The sequence below is a fragment of the Scatophagus argus genome, chromosome 4, assembly GCF_020382885.2.
Source record: "Scatophagus argus isolate fScaArg1 chromosome 4, fScaArg1.pri, whole genome shotgun sequence".
Lineage (NCBI taxonomy): Eukaryota > Metazoa > Chordata > Actinopteri > Scatophagidae > Scatophagus > Scatophagus argus.
This window is the reverse complement of record NC_058496.1, coordinates 4,534,156-4,553,690: the sequence shown is the minus strand read 5'-3', so window position 1 is coordinate 4,553,690 and position 19,535 is coordinate 4,534,156. Positions and strand designations below refer to the sequence as shown.

Here is a 19,535-nt window from a genome sequence, read left to right as displayed (position 1 = left end):
TTAAAAACAGTTTCTGTAGACCTGAAATTGCAATCATGTAATACTGAGTTCTGTGCAGCCCATCCCCCATCGTCTCATGCTAATAGTAAACATATCAGATAATTTTAGATCTTATATTCCTTAAGCCAATGTAATAGACAACTGTGCAAACACATACGGACAGTCAGAGATAACCCATAAGTATTAGACACTTCCCTGCAGGATTTTCCTGCCTTGGACCCCAGGAGGGAACCCAGTCACAGGCTTTGAACTGTGATTTGTATATAGTACAACAGAAAGCCCCTTTAGACTGACACTAAACCAGTCTAAATCAGTCCAACACTGATTTACGTCACCATTCTCTTCTTTGTCTCTTCTCTTTTCTCCTGCTGGCTATTTCAAATTCATCTTCCTGCCCTCGGTAACTACTGCAAAAGGGTGAAGAAGTTTACTTAGTCACAGTGACTTTAGGGAGATGAGGAAAGTCTGTGATTCTGTGTGTGTGGGCGAAGGTGTGTGTGTGTTCACCCTCGCGTGTCAGTGCGATTTGCTTGTGCATGTGTGTGCGTGTGTGTGCGAAATGGAGAAATGTACACACACGCATGCGCACACACACACACACACGCACCACTGTTTGATCCAGAGCTAGCCCTGCAGCTCCCAGAGATTCAACAAAAGGCCTCCTCTATCCATTGTATGAGCTGTGTGTTTCCCAGGAGAGCTCGGGCTCAGTGAGAGAAGGGCCCCAGATCGCTTTCTCCCGACATGGATGTTTATTCGCCCTGTGGTCCAGCAGAACACCCTCAAAAGGACTGGCCTTAGCATTCTGAGACGCATGACACACAGTTTTTTGGAAAAGACAAGAGAGTGCAAGAAAGAAAAAGGGAGAGCGTGTGTTGTGTCTTGACAGATGAGCAGACATGCAAGACAGACAGATAGAGAAAGGGCCTGTCTATGAAGGTGCACTCATATGAAAAAGAATATTCATGGTGTTCTCCGCCATTTTATTTGCTCCTTGTCTTTACACTAGCCAGCTTTCTTGTCAACCTTGTTCATGAATGTAGATCCACCCAGTGGGTGGGTAGAGATTTCCCCCTGATCTTGACAAGCTCTCCCATCCCTGACTGCATACTAATTTCTCCAGAGCTGCTAAACCAATGCAAAACAAATACAAATTGCCACGGCTGCTCTCCATTGCTCGAGAAGCAGGGTTGTAGGAGGTTAGCAGATAGTAGCTGTCTATTGTTTGTCTGTGATTAATCAGATTGTCTGATGTAGACAAGAGAAGATTAGAGGGACAGCTTTTATATTTAACTATAGGATATCTTCAGGAATCCATCAATATGTCTGAGGCTAAAGTATTGAGCTAATGAATGGAAGAGTAAAAACATGTCTCACTGATCCAGAACTCAATTAAAAGTCCATCAAGTGTTCCATGCAATCAGTTAGACAATGACTGACTTTGGCGATGGCAGATTCTCAAAGGTCTCAAAGAGCTCTCTGTATCTCTTATAGACACTGATGTGTCCACATGTGTTCTTTTCACCAGTTGTCTCTATCTAAGTTTTGAATGCTATTTATCACAGCACAATATCTAAAAGTTTCCTTGAGATTGAGAGTGCCTGTGGGGTTGACCATAGATCTCAGCAGAGCTGCAGAAGCTGACAGTTAAAAACAAACATGGTAGGCTGATACCAACTAATCTGTTGAACACCATTATCGTCTAAGATATCACTATACTCCCCTCCAAACCCGCATGCACCCACCCTCCAAACTAGACTTACTCTCTCCCTCTACACACTTTGAGGTAAAAGCTTGTGTGTTGAGGCTGAGACTGAATGTAAGCCATTGTTATGGTGTAACTGGACTCCGCAGCAGGTTGTTTGATCCTGTTTTGGGCCTGAAAAGGCTTTTTTTTTTTTTTTTACTTGAGCCACCACATCAGCTGAGAGGGTCAGACAACAGACTCTATTTGTAGAGTCCTCTGTCTGTTCTGCTTAGTTTTTTTTTCTTTTTCATCCTCTCTCTTTGTCAGTCTAAACCTCTCATCCAGATTTAGGTTTGAGTTTGAAGCTTTAATTATCATAAAGAGGAGCGTGCAGTCATTCACATACTGTACTTATACAGGGCACACTGTCGCTCTCGATTTCTGCCTCATTCTCACTCCTGTCTCACTCCTTCTTTAAACAGGATCTTCTTGTACCACTCTCTCTATGCAGACACTGGGATTATATTTCTCCCTTGCACCTCTGGTATGCCAGTAGCAAAAGAGGATGATGCTGCAAAGTGTTTAAATGACAAAAGCTCTAGTAAATTGTTTTGTTCATCCACAATACTTCCCGTGATACATCCAAGTTCTTGTTTTGTTCCTGTTTACCCAACAGCTCTTTATTATTTACATCACAACGTAGAACCGTACCGATGTGTTGTTGAATGTTTTGGGGCGCTGACTTGCACTTTTACGCCTTTGTTACTGTTCTGGCATTGTATTCTCAATTTATGATCCGTTTGGCGTTCACTGTGGACAATGTGCATGCAAATATCCTCGTCCTATTATACTGGCTGTCTTTGTATGTCAGCTTTCTTCCCTAAGAGTATAGATGAAGAGTTGGATGGTGGGTGGGGGTGGACTGGCTCTGTATGTTTTTGGAGGGAGATTTGTGCATGCACACACACACAAACACACACGCACATGTGCGCACCCATCTGTGCCCTCCAACCCATTTCAGACGTGAGAAACTGTACCTTTATTTGCATAAGAATAATTGACACTTCAAATTAGCCTTCCAATCAAAGAGGATTCTTTTCTTCAGCATATGTGCAGGCACTGAGTACTGCCATACTGGAGAATATGAAAGGGAGGGCAAAAGAGAGCACAAATGGGAGGGGATGCGTCATAAAAGATTAACCCTTTCATTTCCTCGTCTCAGAGTGGAGGATTTGATGTGCCTTTTTATTGGATATATAACTTGATATACACTAAAAACAGACTTTTGTAGGGGAATAATAAATGATTTCTTCTCTAAATCAAGTGATCCTATGACTGCCTAGTGGGGCAAAATGTTTTTCCGATTGATAGGTTTTTACCTTTGAAAGCTTTAGGTGCACTAACTGTGTTATGTGCAGGTTTACACGTCTATATTCACTTCAGCAGCACCGGGTGCAGGCCAAGCCAGTGAGCACTATTAAGTAGTGTGTGTGTGTGTGGATTGAGGGTTTGCCCACATTAAACCATTAAAGCAAGTGCAATCCTGAATTATTGATAATGGCTAATGAAAAGGATCAGTTCAGGATAAACTACAGGCTTAACCATAGCCCTGAGGGCTAATACACACACACACACACACACACAGAGAGAGAGAGAGAGAGAGACAGAGGGAGAGAACATCATTCATTTCCCCTGTTCGACATCTATTTTAGGTTTTCTGAGACAAGATTTAAACTAGTAGTGGCTCTCTCTTTATTTCACCTGTCATTGTTGCCTCCATGTTCCAGTCACAGTACGAGCCATTCAAGTTAAGAGCAATGAAGGCCCCAGCACTAGGACGAGATAGGTGCTGTGTGCTTCCAGGCCTCCCCAGCTGACAAGCAAAGAGGCTTTTTGAGGCTGAGCCAGTTTTTGGGAAGAATAAGGGACAGGGATTCAGTTTTTTTGGGGGGAAGGGGATAGAAAAATGGGGGTTGATATTGTGAGGGAGGAGGGTGTGTGTGTGTGTGTGGGTGTGTGTGTGGGGGGGTGCTTGGCGCCAGCCCCTCTGAAGTGCTCAGCATCCCCCCGCTTATGGGATGGCGGATGTGTCTGGAGGTATCCATGACAACACTGCTGCATGCCAGGGACATACCACGGCAACATGGCCGAGTAGGGATGCTGTGTGTGTGTGAGTGTGTGTGCAGATCCATTAAGGCCCACATATCTTGGTGATATTAATATTCACTCAGTCAGACAGGGAAGCTGGTGCAGCCTCCGTCAGTTTGCTGTTAGACAGGCATGCATCACAGACACCTTTATATCAGCCTTTGACTACTCTTCGCTTCATAAGTACTCACTCGTGGCTGAATATAAGTCAGATTCTGCAGTTTGTAACAGTTGTCAGAGAAAACATCTTCTCACTAATGGTTAAGCATGGCACAGTTTTATGCTTGTACTATACATTTTATACTTTCACAGACACAGAGAGGTGCTCCCTCACATTCACTGAGGTCATGAAGCACAGGTCAGGACTCACTTACTGTCTAACAAACACACACACACTGTGGCAAACACACAGGCTCACACAATCACACTCGTAGCTCTTGCACCGATCAAGCTGTGTTATAATAATCCCACCTGGGATGGCCTGGATTCTCACTCAGAAAGTATCCACATAATGACGCTCTGATGAGTTCCTCTGTGTGTGTGTGTGTGTGTGTGTGTGTGTGTGTGTGTGTAGGAGTGAGAGAGAGAGAGAGAGAGAGAGAGAGGAGAGAATGAAAGGCGCGTTATGTGTCACAGGTTATATACTGTTTTATATTTTAAACCCATATCCCTGCCCACACACATGCACACAAGCACACGCACACATACACCACATACACATGCATGTACAGTCAAACTCAGATCCTGTGGGAGTGTATTTTTAACCCTCCCTGCTTGCGCATTTGCTCAGGGGTTAAAGGCCCTAACGGTGAGTCAAGTAAATAATTCACAATAGCTGAAACTCTTTCGATGTAACCTCAGAATGAATGGGGGGAGGGAGACCAAAGAGAAAAAGTGGCACACAATAGTCCGGTCCAATCCGATTTGGTGTTTTGGCTTTAGTGTACAAAGCATAAAGAAACAAGTAGGTCAAAAACCAGTAAGTCATACAGGACTCTTAGCATCTAATAAAGCCTGATGCATGCAGCCTCTGTAAAATGTGTACAAAGACACGAATGTCATCTACTGTACATGTGCTATGTACATCTTCAGCACTAAACATTATGCCTGTCCTGTGTTTCTAGGTTGGATGGAGACATCGCAGATCATGACCCAGAAACAAATGGCATAATGACTGGAGTCTCGAGGCTAAAGACATCAAGGATATCCAGCTGATCTCAGAGGTGACTGAGTTCTCTCCTTTCAAGCCTTACCATTTCTGCCCTCTTGTTATATGGGCTATATTTTACAAATTCCCTGCTACGGATCAGCAGTGTCTGCGTCCTTTTTCTCAGTGAATTCTATATGAAAGTGTCTGTAAGACATTTTGAATGACATTGCTTCTGTCAAACGGCTGATTGAAGGAGACACAAAGAGAAATGCTGTGCTAATGAAATCGTCTGACCCACATCCTTTAGTACTATCCATCTCTCCAAAGACACAGAAGGGGCATTTATACAGGTAAACCATGACTAGTCCCTGAAGTGAAAGAGGGGTTTTCAGAAGGAAGAGATGCATCCATTATTTACTATACTGGGGTTGCTAGACACTTAGGAGATAATGCAGTGCTTCAAGCATACAAAACATAGAGCCTCCTCGGTGCTGGGGAGGCCATTGTTGTGTGTTTTGAACATGTCTGTTTCCATCCATACTGACAGATGAAAAAGAATATGTCTCCCTAAGGTTCAGAAGCACAGACAGGGATAGATAGAGAAAGAAGGAGAGGGAGAGAATGAGATGGTGGTGAGATGTGTTTGGGTGTGTGTCAATCACGTATTTGTGCATGTTTGGTGTTTGTATCTGTGCATTTCCGTGCATGTATCTTTCCCCCTGGTCTGTTTGTTGGTATCTGTATGTACAGTTGTGTGAGTCCAGACTGAACCCAGTCCTAGATTGCATATAATGTAAATTAAGTAGTTTTACACATAGTGCAAACACCAGTCTGCACCTGTATGCAAGCATTCATGTGCAGTCATTTGGTTTCTCCTGCACTGAGTAGATATAAGTCTCTTCCAGCTCTGATAGTGGCTTCAGTCGAGCCTTATTCTCAGCAGATCAGCAGTAGCATCAGTTGCCTCCTCATGGAGAGTGGAGGCATCTGACTGCTGCTCTACTGGGAATAGTTAGCAGAAGGAGAGCAAGGCATACAAATCCTCCACCCTGTTATCAGACTCAGGGCACTACGCCAGGCACTACTTTCTGCCTTTATCAATTTCCCAAGGGACACTTTGACATGAAATCCTTTTTTGTGGATGAGGGGAGACCACTCCCAAAGATTTTTGTATTTTTCCACATAAATGCGCATTGTGATGGAACGCATGGCAACTATCCATGTTTGTGGATGTGGTCTGGGAAAATCTGGGTCTACTACAATGAAGAAGTTTCAAAATTATAATGACAAAAGAATTACTATTGTATTTTTTTAAAATTAAAGTTAAATTCTAGATGTGTTATTTGGTGAGTTACAAGATGTGTTGACAAAAGTTTCCTTTTCCACGTTTTGGAGTTTTATATGGGCCTGTCTTTACCACTTTCATTGTCAAGGAACCAAGACAATGACACTGTTAGACACCAGTTTGATTCAGATAAACTGGGTGAATTTGGCACTTATAGCAAATTTACTGTTATTCTTTGCCCTCGTTTCTAAGTAGTGTAAGTGGTTTGGATAATTTAGAAAAATGTATTTACAGATACTTAACTCTTAGCTGCTGTAAAGCTCTTTCTGGAGCTGTGTGAAAATTTCTGCAGTGAACTTAGTTAATGAAATGTTTACACAACTGATAGCTGAAGGCCAAAAAATCTAAAAATATGGCCAAGTGTGTAAGAGATGACTCGACAGCCATTATTGTGTCATGTGTTATGAAGGTGGTATGTGGAAGGCATCTTGTTGACTTGAATACTTTATGCAAGTCAGAAGTTTATCAGTAAGTTTCATTTCAGGCCACGATGGTATGTAAGTTTTGCTGTTGACCACTTGTACATGTAGGCGGATGTGAGAAACATGTAAGTCAATGTAATTTTCCTCATGCATGGCAAAACATCTGATTTGACATCCTCCATTGATTGACAGCAAGAAATGCCACATGTTTAAAAACTGATCAGACAGAGAGCTGCCAATGTTTGTGCAAGTAGGCACACAGGCAGGTGTGTGTCTATGTAGGTTAACAGGCAGGTACGGCATCCAGTCATTTCATTTGGGCCAAATGAAATTATTGGATGGGCTGCATTTTTTGTCAGAGCATTTGGTTCACTGATTGCTGTCAAGATTTGAAGAGAATATCAACAAATATACCAAAGAAATGCTTCTAAAATACATTAACCACACTAACTTTAAACTGCAATGTCAGCAGAGAAGACGAGGGGAATGCAGAGAAAGGCACATGTAACTTTGACTAACATCAGCTGTTACAGAAAGACAGGCAGGCCAGGTAAGGAGTGTGCACTCTTGAGGTGTGCTTGAATTGTCTGAAACCACCACCCTTCATCTTTTTGAGTTTGGTTGAGTTTTCGCTGTGGATGGCCCAGGGACCCTTTGCCAACTGTGAACTGTTCTGTACTGTCAAGAAAACATCAAAGAAATTTGTTGAAGTAGACAGCCTGGCCAAAAAAGTTCATTTGTACATTCTGAATTCCTGGAAAAAATTGAGGGGAGTTGCTGACTTATAGCAACTTGCAAGGGACACATCCACTTGATTTCAAGTGTCTGACAAGATAAATCAGCAAATACATTTGGAGTAAACATTTAGGAAACACCTCAATTGAAGTCATGGGATCCTAAAGAGACGTGTTGCTCTGCCTTTGCTGTCTGATGCAGACAATAACACCGTACACTGAAGATTTAACTGAGCCGGTCAGGCTTCCGTACTGTCTCAAATGATCCCAGTTGTTCTGTATAGCCTATACATTCATATAGGCCCCAGAATACCTCCCATGCTTGTCAACAAACTCTATAGTTTCGGGGAAATATAATACCATAATGTCTTTCTGGAGGAAGGGAGTGTCAGGTATGGCAAGAGTAATGGAGGAAGGGCTAGAGGTGCAGGTAACCCAGGTTACACTTGGTGTAAAGGGGATCCGATAAGGCGTTCCCAAGACCCTGCAGTCTTGTGGTATCCTCTATGAGAGAATAATAAGCAGTTGTAACCCTGAGACACTCCCAGGTCTGTGTCCTCAGCCACAAAAACCTTCACCCGGCGTCTTATCAGGTTCTAAGGATATCACGTAAGACAATACATGTGAGAAGTGCAGGAGGAACAATGGGAGAAAAGTGCAGTGTGATATGAGGGGGGACTGATGTCAGCGGCTATTGTCAAGGCCTTTGTCAACGTCAAGTACACCGGGAACTCACAGCTTACTGAACTCCTTTCATTCAAAGATTTGCTTTGGGATGCGATGAAACTCTACAACATGTGCAGTGGATCAAGCTTTAGCAATGGCAAACTGTACACACAGTCCAGCAAACTCTTGCAGAAAAACTGTAACTGAGAGGCTGCTGTAACATACTGTACCTTCTGACTGGAAATGACAATTAAGCCTCTCAGTGTGTCACTGAAAGTTTTTAATGGAACTTTCAGTTACTCTTTAAATCGTTTGAATCATTTTCATATTTCTCTTTTGCAGGTCAACAGGTCCTCTCAGTCAACTGGAGAAGAGCCTGAATTTCACAAAGACAGGAGCTTCGAGATACCCACTCACAATAATACCAAGACTGTGCTATTTATTTCTGTATTTCTGTCATCTGGTTTTATAACCTTGTTGCCCACATTGACAATTACTGTGACCTTGCACTAATATAAAAAAAAGTATTTATTTATTTAATTTTACATAGAGAACACTATGACACAAAATGGAATGAAAATATTTTGCACATTGAAACTTGTATTTATTTCATGTAATTGATTGAGTCTAACAAGTATATTTTTGACAGCTAAATAAAGCTTTTTTTCCCTTTAAGTGATGTTTCAGTTGAGTTATTTCCTCCTCTTTGTGTAGTGCTTTGGCACTCCAGGTAAAGAACAATGTGCTTGACATAATTGGGTCCTATTTGGTTATGAAAAGAGCATGCGTGCTGATAAAAGCTGGCAGGGCGATCAAAGCACCATGCGCCCTGATCAAAATCATACACCTGACACAGTCATACTTTATCCAGACAGACTTACGAAATGTGGGGAAACAGATTTCAGACAGCACCAAAAAGCCTCCCTGCTTAAAATCAGCTCCAATCCACACCGAAACAACAATTAAAAACTGGAAAGCTCTATGCTTTTTCTGCACATATTTTGGTCGCATATTCCTCTCTATGCTGCATGTCACTTTTAAAGAAAAATAGGACAATCAGACTTTTTGTCTCCCTGTCAAAGTTTCCCTTGAATTCTATTCAAACTACAACAAGAAAGCTCAAAAGTAGGATCCATAAAATCTCAGACAAATTGTTTCTTGTGGGAATGAAGCCTAATTTTTCTCCCTTTTCTATCTTTCATTACTCTCCATTCATCTGTATGTGCCTTTCCATTTTCCCTTCTCCTTCCTAATCATATTAATTTTCTCTCCCTACTTTAGCATTCATTCTCACTATTTTTCTCACACTTTCCCCATGTTCATTTCCTTTACTCGCATCACTCTTCCCCTCTTTCCTACAACCGACTTTCAGTCCTGTCTGTCCCCCTTGTCTTCCCCCACCCTTACCCATTCTCATTCTACCTTTCTCTCTCTCGCTCTCTTTCTCCCCCTCTCAGATGTCAGATCACAGTCTACTCTTCCGCTTGCCCTGTCATCACATTTTTCACACAACCCCATCCCTTAATTGGGCCTGTATCATCATATCATATCATGTAGAATATCTGATCACAGCGAAAGATGAAAGATGGCCTCCACCTATCCCCTCACAGACAGACAGATACTCACACATACTGTAGACTCACAGCAACACACAACCACGCTCACACAAAAACACACTCGTCAGTGGTCGTATGGGACAGGAATCCAAGCTGATGGCTGTGTCTGTGCACATTTTTACGCCTCATGTTTGCACCAAGTTGCCGATGTGATTGTTACAGCTTGACAGGTGAGATGGTGTGTATTCCAAGAGTGCCCAATGATGTTTGTATCAACTGCTAGTGGCTTTTGTGATGAAACAAAGGATGCCCTGGAGCCAGCAGTGTCACATCTACAGGTAACTAGCAAAATAAAGGAAACATCAACGAAAGTGTCTCTCGAGTGCTAAAATAGCTCCAACATGTCTTGACATCAACTTGACGGATGCAATACGAAATCTTGTGCAAGATACACAGTCATTCCTGTTACTGGCAGAAAATGCTAAATTTCAAAAATATACTGTAACAATTAACTGATAGTGTTGGGTACTGAACTCTTTTAAGGGTACCAATAGAGTTGCATTGGTACTGCCGAAAACCACTTCACCTTAACTCTATCAGTGTCACATATCGGTGCCTGAAAGCAGATCTGGGGGGAACTTGGAGAGAAAAGGAAAGAGAGCAATGCTGTGCCACTGTGCCAAATGTGGCTAACAGTTACAGATTTCAAAACTCAATGCAGACAACAGTCTAACCTTGAGGAGAAAAAGCACAAAATACGTCGAAAAGCCAGAGAGTGTGCAATGTTTGATAGCCCAAAAGTCAAGTTCCCTGGCACCAATTTCATGGAGGGTTCAAATCCCTTAACTCCACATTATTTAGTCCACTAAAACAGCATGTAAGATTTTTAGAATGCCCAAAACCTTAGTATGAACCAATAGTAAGTGAACTGGATACTATTTATAAGTTTTACAGTACTGGTGTCAAATTCCAGTACACAGACAGCACACAGTACAGAACACAGTCTGTCACACAGCTGAACAACCTTAAGATCTTCCCTCTGAAGAAATGCTCCATCATAATGAAGGTAATGTAATGTAGCAAAGCAGTGGTTTTCCAGTATGACTTCTGAGCAGTTTAATCAATGACTAATGATGGAATAATAAAGATGTAAAACTATCCACTATGTGACCACCAAGAGTTATCTTGCTACACCTTGAGGGGTCGGCTACAGGTTGGGAACCATTATAGAGTGGATATACAGTATAATTATACAGCATAGTTTTACATGGTTTATCCTATTGTTGGTCTTCATAATCTTGTTTTACCAGTGGAACCTGAAGCCTGCTCACACGTGTGTTTATGGGTAAACAATTATATATACTGTACCACTATTTCTGAAGTCTTAAAAAAGGTCAAACAATTCCTGATCATAGTGTGTGCACGTGTAGTTTTGTTTAGTAATGTTTTTATTTTTAACATCTATCTTAAAACACGGAGCAGAGTCTTACTAAATGCTCCCGTTACAATATGTGCACAGGAGTGACCGTGTGCAACATATGCTTGTTAACACGAGGACTGAATCAGGGCAAGAGATACAGTAAGTGACAGGCCTGCTTCCTTTGGTTTTATCAGTTTAAATATCCATACACTACAAGCTGTCTGATATAATTGAGGCCAAACTTCCATTGTGAAAGTTTCCATCATAAATTTATATAATTACAGCAATTTGGCTGCGTTGACTTTTCTAAGCAGGTAGAAATTGTTAAGATCATGGATTGTTTAATGCTTAATCAGAGCCAAAAATAAGTTTCAAACCTGTTTCTGTTTTTTCCTGACATGACAAGAATACTATCACGTTTTAATGACTTTGGGTTCCAGCATGCAAATATGGAAAAAATATTTTCTCATTAGGACCTAAGGTTGGAAAATATGCAAAAAAAGAGTCATGTGTACTATACAACATGATTTTGTATCTTGATGAATACTTTATCCATGAAAGAAACTTCACAACAGATCATTTTGTATTACACTGGCTGCTGGATGGATGCAAAGTGAAATCCAATAGAGACAGATTCAAACATGTGAAGACATGGATCACAGTTTTAAATAGGTCTTCCTAGAATCACAGTGCAGCTTTCTACATCTTCCAGTACAATTGAATTGAGCCAAGAGCATTTGGGGACCACAAAGATCTCAGATGGCACATACTTAAGATTGATCTCCTGAAGGTAGCAAAAAAAATAAGTGCAACAATTCTTCTATTGACTCAGAGCTATAAAAAAAAACCTCTTTTTTATATGAAGGTGTTATTTTGGCTCAGGAACATGACCTTGGTTGCTGCTGGTGAGGGAAAGTAAAGAATAAAACTTCTAAACTCCATTATGTGATAGAGGTTTTTTTTACCCCTTTCTTTGTCTCCCTCTTCTTTTTTTCCACTAGACGGCACAGTATTTCACTTTTATCTACAGATACCAGGACTTTGTGTTATCTTATTTTGTTTGGGAGAAGATTCTCAAGTACTATCCGCCCCATGATCCCAACAGACGACAAGATACAGAACTCCAAGTCTGGAAACTCTGAGAAAAATGAGGTCTTACTGAAACTACCTTTGGTGTGTGTTTAACTCTAACGTTATTCCCTTGGAAGATCTGGAAACCAAAGAGGCTGCTGGCTGCATGGTGTTACGATACTACAGTGAAACGCAATATCAGGATGTGTGTAGATTTTCAAAAGCAGCTTATTTAAGATGACCTGTGAAATCTAGTGCTGGGGTTTGATTGGATTATTCAGTGTTGGCCTAATTTAAAGGCTTCGGATCAGTCCTGATCAGTTACATCAACAAAAGATAATTAAATCAGAACCTATTTTGTCTTATGTACCTCCAAATGCCTGTCAGATGAACTCAGGTACCCCTTCTTTAACATCAAACTTCATGTTCCAAAGGTGTTTGGGTCTGTTTATCCAATGGTTTTAGCTAATCATCTGCTCTTCGCGGCACATAGTGATCACATATTACAGCTGACTCAGTATAGGGACTTTGTTTTTTATTTTAATTTAATTTAGTTGAGCTGAAGCGCACACTCTCTGCATATCCACAGGCAACCACAGAAATACCCCGGAAATACGTACACAATCTCGGCATTTCATCGGAGCATCTAACAGGCAACACAGCCCTGAAGTGTCTTTGTTTTTGGAGAATGTTGGCGATCCTGACGTCCTCTTCTCTTGTCAAGAAATCGCAAGAGCCCACAATCACACACTGGCGTGACATGCTGAGGCTGCCTTGTTGCAGCTGGACAAGGACAGAAGACATTGCCTGTAACATGTTGTGGGAATGTATATTTGTATGCGTGTGCAAGTGTGCACATGGTTGTGAATGTGTGCATCTTTTGTCTTTGTGCTCAGTCGAGAGTGATTGATTCTGAAGTGTAGAATCTTGACAGAGTGTTCAGCTATCCCAGGAGGCACGAGACCACAGGGCCGAAACAAGCAGCCTTCACTTTCTTCTTCTCTCTCTCTCATTCTCCTTACTCTCTCTCTCCCCATTCTCCCACCTCTGTCCTCTCTCATTCCACACATCACCCCCCTTTCAATCTAAGCCCTTTTCCTCCGTGCTATTTCTACCAACCTCACTGATGGGTTTATTGATATGTAACATTGATATTTATTGCTGGCTAAAATGAGCTGCTGTCTTGCAGGTGGTGGGTTGGGATTCCCGATGTGGGTCAATAAGCGACAGACATGCCTGGTTATTTGCTGTGAGGGAATTCACAGCTGCTGTAGCTTATACTGCTGAGATTTAGTCAGTGTCAAACTTTCATCCATAGGAAGAGAGAAATGTGTATGTGAAGTGAAAAGGTTTCAGGGAACATTTCAGATTTTCAATAATGTTTAAATGAAATACCATATTGGCACTCACTACAATCTATTCACTCACCTATCACTTAGTGTTCACAGCTGTGTGTATTTACAGTGTATAGCTACTGTACGTGCACAGGAGTGAATAAATAAAGAGGTTCTATTATATGTGCAGTAGAAAATAAATCTGTACGTGCTCGTTCTGCCCTTATAACATATATTTGTGGCAGCCTGAAAACTAAATCACAGATGAGAATACAGAATTCAATTTACATCATCACTTGTGAAGCCAACATAGCAACAAAAATACAAATTAATTATTTTTTAAATCAAAAATTTCCTTTTAACTGATCCTTAAACTGCACTGAAGATTGAAATATATTTCCCATATAAAAAGAAAATAACTCTGGAAACAGCACCCAAGAGAGCCCTGTTATATTCTACTGAACCAACTCAATATAGCTGTGCAAACTTCACATTTGGATTCTTGAATTGTACTGTGTAGTATCTTCAACCTGCTGGTTGTCACAAGGATGAGGGTAACAAAACAGAGGCAGTGTTCCTCTCTGCTCCGCCATTAGTGATGTCGTGTCACCCACTCCTGGGGCTCCGGCTTTGTTTTCCCATCATGCCCTTGCTGCCTGCTGGTTGGTTTAAACAAGCAGCATTCTTTTTCAGCCTTTCAATTATACCATGCCCCGCAGCAGCACCCTGCACCCTCCACACACACCGAGACGGGACCTAAGAGAGTAGGAGGGATTGATTTGAATTTGGTGTTTAATGGGTGTTTTGGTGTTCCTGTGTGCTGGTATTGCCATTGGTTGGTTTTAACCGTGTATGACTGATATTTTCTGTATTGCGTATTGCACACCCACATGATGGAACTGGAAAAAAATTAGAAGCTAAGTGATAAAAGAAGATCTGAAGTCCATTTTGTGAAAAAAACTTGAGAGTTCAAAAGTCAAAATATTTTTTTCCACACTGTTAGAGTTTATCTAGTGTTTCACAAAAGTCGTAATTTAAAAAGTCTCACCAATACTCATTTGCCATAGATGTACTTCTTCTATTCCTGTCCTACTGTCTCGCCAGTCCTTGTCTCCTTGTCTCCCTGTCTCTGAGTCCCACGGCAGCTCGACACGGGTCAAGTTCTCTTATTGAAAGGGTGAGATAGAGGCTGAGACCCTGGAACCACAAAAGCAGGCTGTCTAGACAAGGCCTCACAGTCCTGACCCCAGTTAGACCCTGTCCCCCCAGGGGCCTATAATACCTTTGTTTCCATGTTGATAAATTCTATTTCCTGTCCTGCTTGCCGCACAGCAAACACTGTGACATCCAAACTTGGAAACTTGGACTACAGGCATGTACGCAGCAGTAAATGACTTAGTGGCTCTCAGAGCAGAAAAAATTAGAAGCTATATGATGCCAAACAGTAGCTTGAGAACACTGTTATTAGTTAAAACACATTGAGTAAATTCTGCTTATTTAATGTACCAACAATTTGCAACATTAAATTCTGATGTTAAAAAATAATCTTTTTAATAAAACTGTTTAATATAATTCTTTTGTTTGTTTTACTTCGGTGAACTGAGTAGATTTGTCTTCGTGCAGGTCACGCGAATACGTCTTGTGTAATGTTGACGACGGGTCCTTGGTTCCCATAATCGCACGTGTGGATAATGTCTTTTGGGTGGAGGGGTGCAGCCTGGAGATTTAGGCGTGAATTATCATCTAGTCGCACGGTGTAAATTAACATACAGCCTTAGACAGAGTACACCAGAGCAGGAGACATCTATTCAGTTGCCCACAAGGGAACACGGTCTGCTGGCCTGAGACTCTTCATAGTGTCTGTTTTAGCACCCGGCCTTCTTATGGCTAGGTATTATGCTAATTAGCTAGTGTTTGCACATACATGTGTGCACCCTGCAATCAATACATATATATATATATCTACCTCAATTCTTTCTGAGTGGAAGCAAAGAGTTTTAAAACATAAGGTGGCCTGCATAAATGGCCTACAATCAGGAACAGAAACAGAGAGAAAATCTGAGAACAAAGGGAGATACTGTGAAAACAACAGTGATTAATTAAGTCAACCACAGCATGCCAACATTAAAAATCTGACAGAACATCCCATTGTATCATCTGCTGTTATTACTCCCGTCATGTTGGGTGAGACTTGCTCGGGAAACCACAGTTTCTTAGACAGCATATGTAATAAAACAGACAATGAATGAATAAAAACAAAAAAGAATAATATAGCAGTTCATGATCATAAAATTGCAACAAATTGACAAAGCTGAATTCAAATAAAAAAATTTTAAGGTCTTTTTGTTTCAATATTGCAAATGTAGCTGCATTTGAGTTGTTTACTTCTTAATCAGTAAGTTCCACAAAAGTGGCACCTTGCATTTCACGACAGTAGGTGGGAAACCACACTTCCTGTTCTTTGTCCTCCATTTTATAACACCATGCCAGCTTGGAGCTTGGAGTCAAAATGCACACAGAGATAAAAGCAACGCATGGTCTTTCTAGCTTTCTTCCATTCTTCCTACAGACTCCTTGTCGTCCCCACTCCATCTCCTGCCTCCCTACAGAGAGCCATGAAGTGTCTGAGTCATTCGCGATTACAGTATGTATTTATAGACAGCAGAGTCAGGGCCCAGGCCCTGCGTGCATACATGTGTGAGAGTGTCTGTGTGTGCATGTGTGCATGTCTGTGTGTGTAGATGGGTGAGTGTAAGGGTGTTTGAACTCACACTGCCCAAAACTAGGGCCCTGAATCCGATGACTCATCTCTGCTACTGGACGCTGCGACCAGGAGAGCTGACGTCACCTGTCCAGAGACCATGAGTTACTGTTCGCAGTGACCTCACTTTGATCCAGGTTACAGATTACAGGGCAGCGATTGTCTGTCATGTGGGAGCCTAAAGACACTGCCTCATTTCCTCATTTTCCAAGCACAGGTCAGAGTAAATATGTGGCATTGCACTTTGTGAAAACAAAGTTGTTCCAGGAGCTGGAAACTATACAGTTGTTACCCGTCTCTTTGTCTTCTGTCTCTCACCCTCAGACACACACTGTCATTCACTAACTCTGTGTAATTCTCTGTGTGTGTCCGCATTTACGCACGCATGAATAGTCAAGACAGAGGAGTGGCTCACACAAGCACACACATACAAACACATATGCATGCACAAACACAGGGCTGAGGCCTACATGTTGTTTGAACATTTCATTCGAGGAGGCTATAAGACCTGCAGCTGCCTGGTTCGCCTGGTTCAATAAAGGGGCCTTTTTTTGGGCGGGAAGGCGAGAAGGCGGTGAATGCTTTCCCAATGAGAGATGCGGCATATTGAAAACTATATTAAATTACCCTGATTAACAATTTAGCCACGATCAGGCTAGCCATGGGGGTGCTCTATGGGGAGGCCCAGAGACTATTCATCCCCACAGCGCCAGGGTCGAAAGGTGCCCCAAGTTCACAGGCTCAGGCCCTTTGTTATGCTAACACCCTATCCCAAATCAGCTGCCTGCTCCACGGCCAGACACAAGCACTTCCCTGAGAACTTTCAGGGAGTCGTCATTCCACTTCATCTTAACACCAACACCCCCTCACAAACCCCCAACACACACATACACACGCAGACAATCCCTATTACCAAATTCCATGCACAATTCAACATTTTTGTTGGTGGAAAATGGGTGCGACATGTGGGGTGTTGGGTCTGTGTGTTCTCAAGACAGACAGTTAATGTTTTGTTGTCTGCAATACCCTGTCATATTTTGGACAAAATTAGCATTGTTTGTTTCACTGTCAGGCTTTTTTAAATTATAAAGGAAGAGGGGATTTTTTTTCTATATCTTTGTAAGTGCATGTATAAACTAAGAACAAAACTAGATCCGGCTGTGTTACAGAAAGATTGAAAATAATGAAAACTGAAAAAAAGGAAATTCTGCCTCAAGGGAGGTATGATCAATACACATTAACAGGCAAGTTGATAAGACATTTAGTAGAGGTCAAGAGTCAAATGCTGGTCAAACACCCTTGACCTAAGGTCAAAGTCTTTAGTGTGAACATGCCGTTGGTGCATCGCATATGTGTCAAATCTTGACTCAGTAATGACAACTGTGACCCTTTTATTGGATTTTTTACACATTTTATTATATGAGAAGAGTCATTAATATCACTTTTTTTTTTTTTACAATATTTCTTAAAAAAACAGTTTGGTTTTTATTCAGATTCATTCAATTTACAATGAACTTGAAAAATGTATCCAGTTTTGGGGATTAAAGTATAGATAATGCACTCACTTGCACACACACACACACACACACAAGCTTTTTCTCTGACATTGGCATTGACATTAACAACATCAACAATAGCAGCAATGCTCATACTACAACACAATAAATAAAATGCCTCAAAAAAACATGCAATATAATTATATACCACTGCTGTGAAGAAACTGATTGTGTACAGCCATGGTCCTGAGTTGTAGGCGTGTATAACTGCCCTTGTCTCTCACTACCGCTGAGCCAAGACCTCAACCAGGAGAGGAAGAAAAAAAAATCCTCATCAATGCAAATTAGAGCCCAGAACCTGGGGAGCCTTGTTTGAATCACCGGTTCTCCAAAAAAGCCCAAATCACAGGCTTTCACTTCCAAATCTTGTTGTCATATGCGACTACAGATGCTCCATATTAACACAGGATAGTCAGTCACATCCATGGATTAGTCTGCAGTCACTTAAAAAACCGTCTCGACACTCAGGCTGCCACAAGAGAAAATAAGGACGCTTCTAATTCTGCCAGCATAATTGCCTGATTATAATGAGCTTCTCTCTCTCTCTCTCTCTCTCTCTCCCTCTCTCTCTCCCTCTCTCTCTCTATAGCTCTGCCTTTATTTCTCAGTGTGTCTGTTACTGTATGCACACACACACTGTTGTAGCCTAATTCTGATATAAATCAGTCTGAATAAAAAAAAAAAAAAACCAAGCATTAATATTTTTTGGTGCTGCAGCGGTGCCCTGCAGTGTTTGGTGAAACCCTGTGACAAAAGAGTTCTAGAGGAGGAAGTAAAATATGAAGTCAAGCAATGAAATACGATAAAACAAGTCAAGGTGACACTCAACCTAAAACTCAGTTAATTGATTTGGTGAATTTCAGACAGATGAGGATGAAAAAGTAAACATGGTTAATCTGACCTACCACAGAACCAAATCAAAGTCTACAGCCTCTTTTGATGCATTCGGGAGCTGTCAGTCATACATCATGTTAGTTTAATTGCTTTAAAGCTCTGAATTGAGCATTCTGGTACACCTTAAAATCATAAACTCTGTCAGCATAGCAATATTTTCCATATCCCAACTAGCGAAAGTAAAATGTATACACATACACTTAACAAGGCCTGGTATCTTTGAATACTTTTAGTATGTAATTTCAAAATCCTGAGGACAATTAAAGAGAGACTCAAATAGATGCAGGACCATTTAATGTCAAAGTTTGTGATCTAACACATTAATCTCATGGTTTAAAAAAAAGAAAACCCCGGAAAATTATTATAATTTAATATTTATGTTTTATGATAAGAGCCAAAATCATCTAACTAATTAATTACATAGGTATTTTATTTTCAAATGGAAACAGAAATGCACGGTTACATATTTTTGTTTATCATTATGTTATTGTGTTAATGTTATCATCCCAAATCAACTGCTCCTCCTGCCCAACTATCAATTTACATTTTTAACCTCAGTCACAATTTTAGATGGCATAAAATTATACAAATGAATGAAACCAAACTTATAAAACGGAAGGTTCTTTGTGCTACATGATGCCCAAGCAACAATACTGAAATAATTCAGAATATATGGATGACTTAATATTTGTTTTAAAAACAATAGAATGTAGTCTTACACACAACAACAGAGTAGATGGGCATTTCCCTGATAGTGCAGAATATGTAATGTTACTAAAAAACATTCATAC

At 41.1% G+C, this 19,535-nt stretch overlaps 1 long non-coding RNA gene across 1 annotated transcript in view; it reads left to right on the top strand.

Annotated features, from left to right (window-relative positions):
- LOC124058111 overlaps nucleotides 1-8,827 on the top strand; it is a 34,523-nt gene extending 25,696 nt beyond the window's left edge. Inside the window, exons 3-4 of the long non-coding RNA XR_006843215.1 lie at nucleotides 4,960-5,058; nucleotides 8,495-8,827. This is a non-coding gene — a long non-coding RNA (uncharacterized LOC124058111). The remainder of the gene's footprint in view (nucleotides 1-4,959; nucleotides 5,059-8,494) is intronic.
- Nucleotides 8,828-19,535: the final 10,708 nt, after the last annotated feature.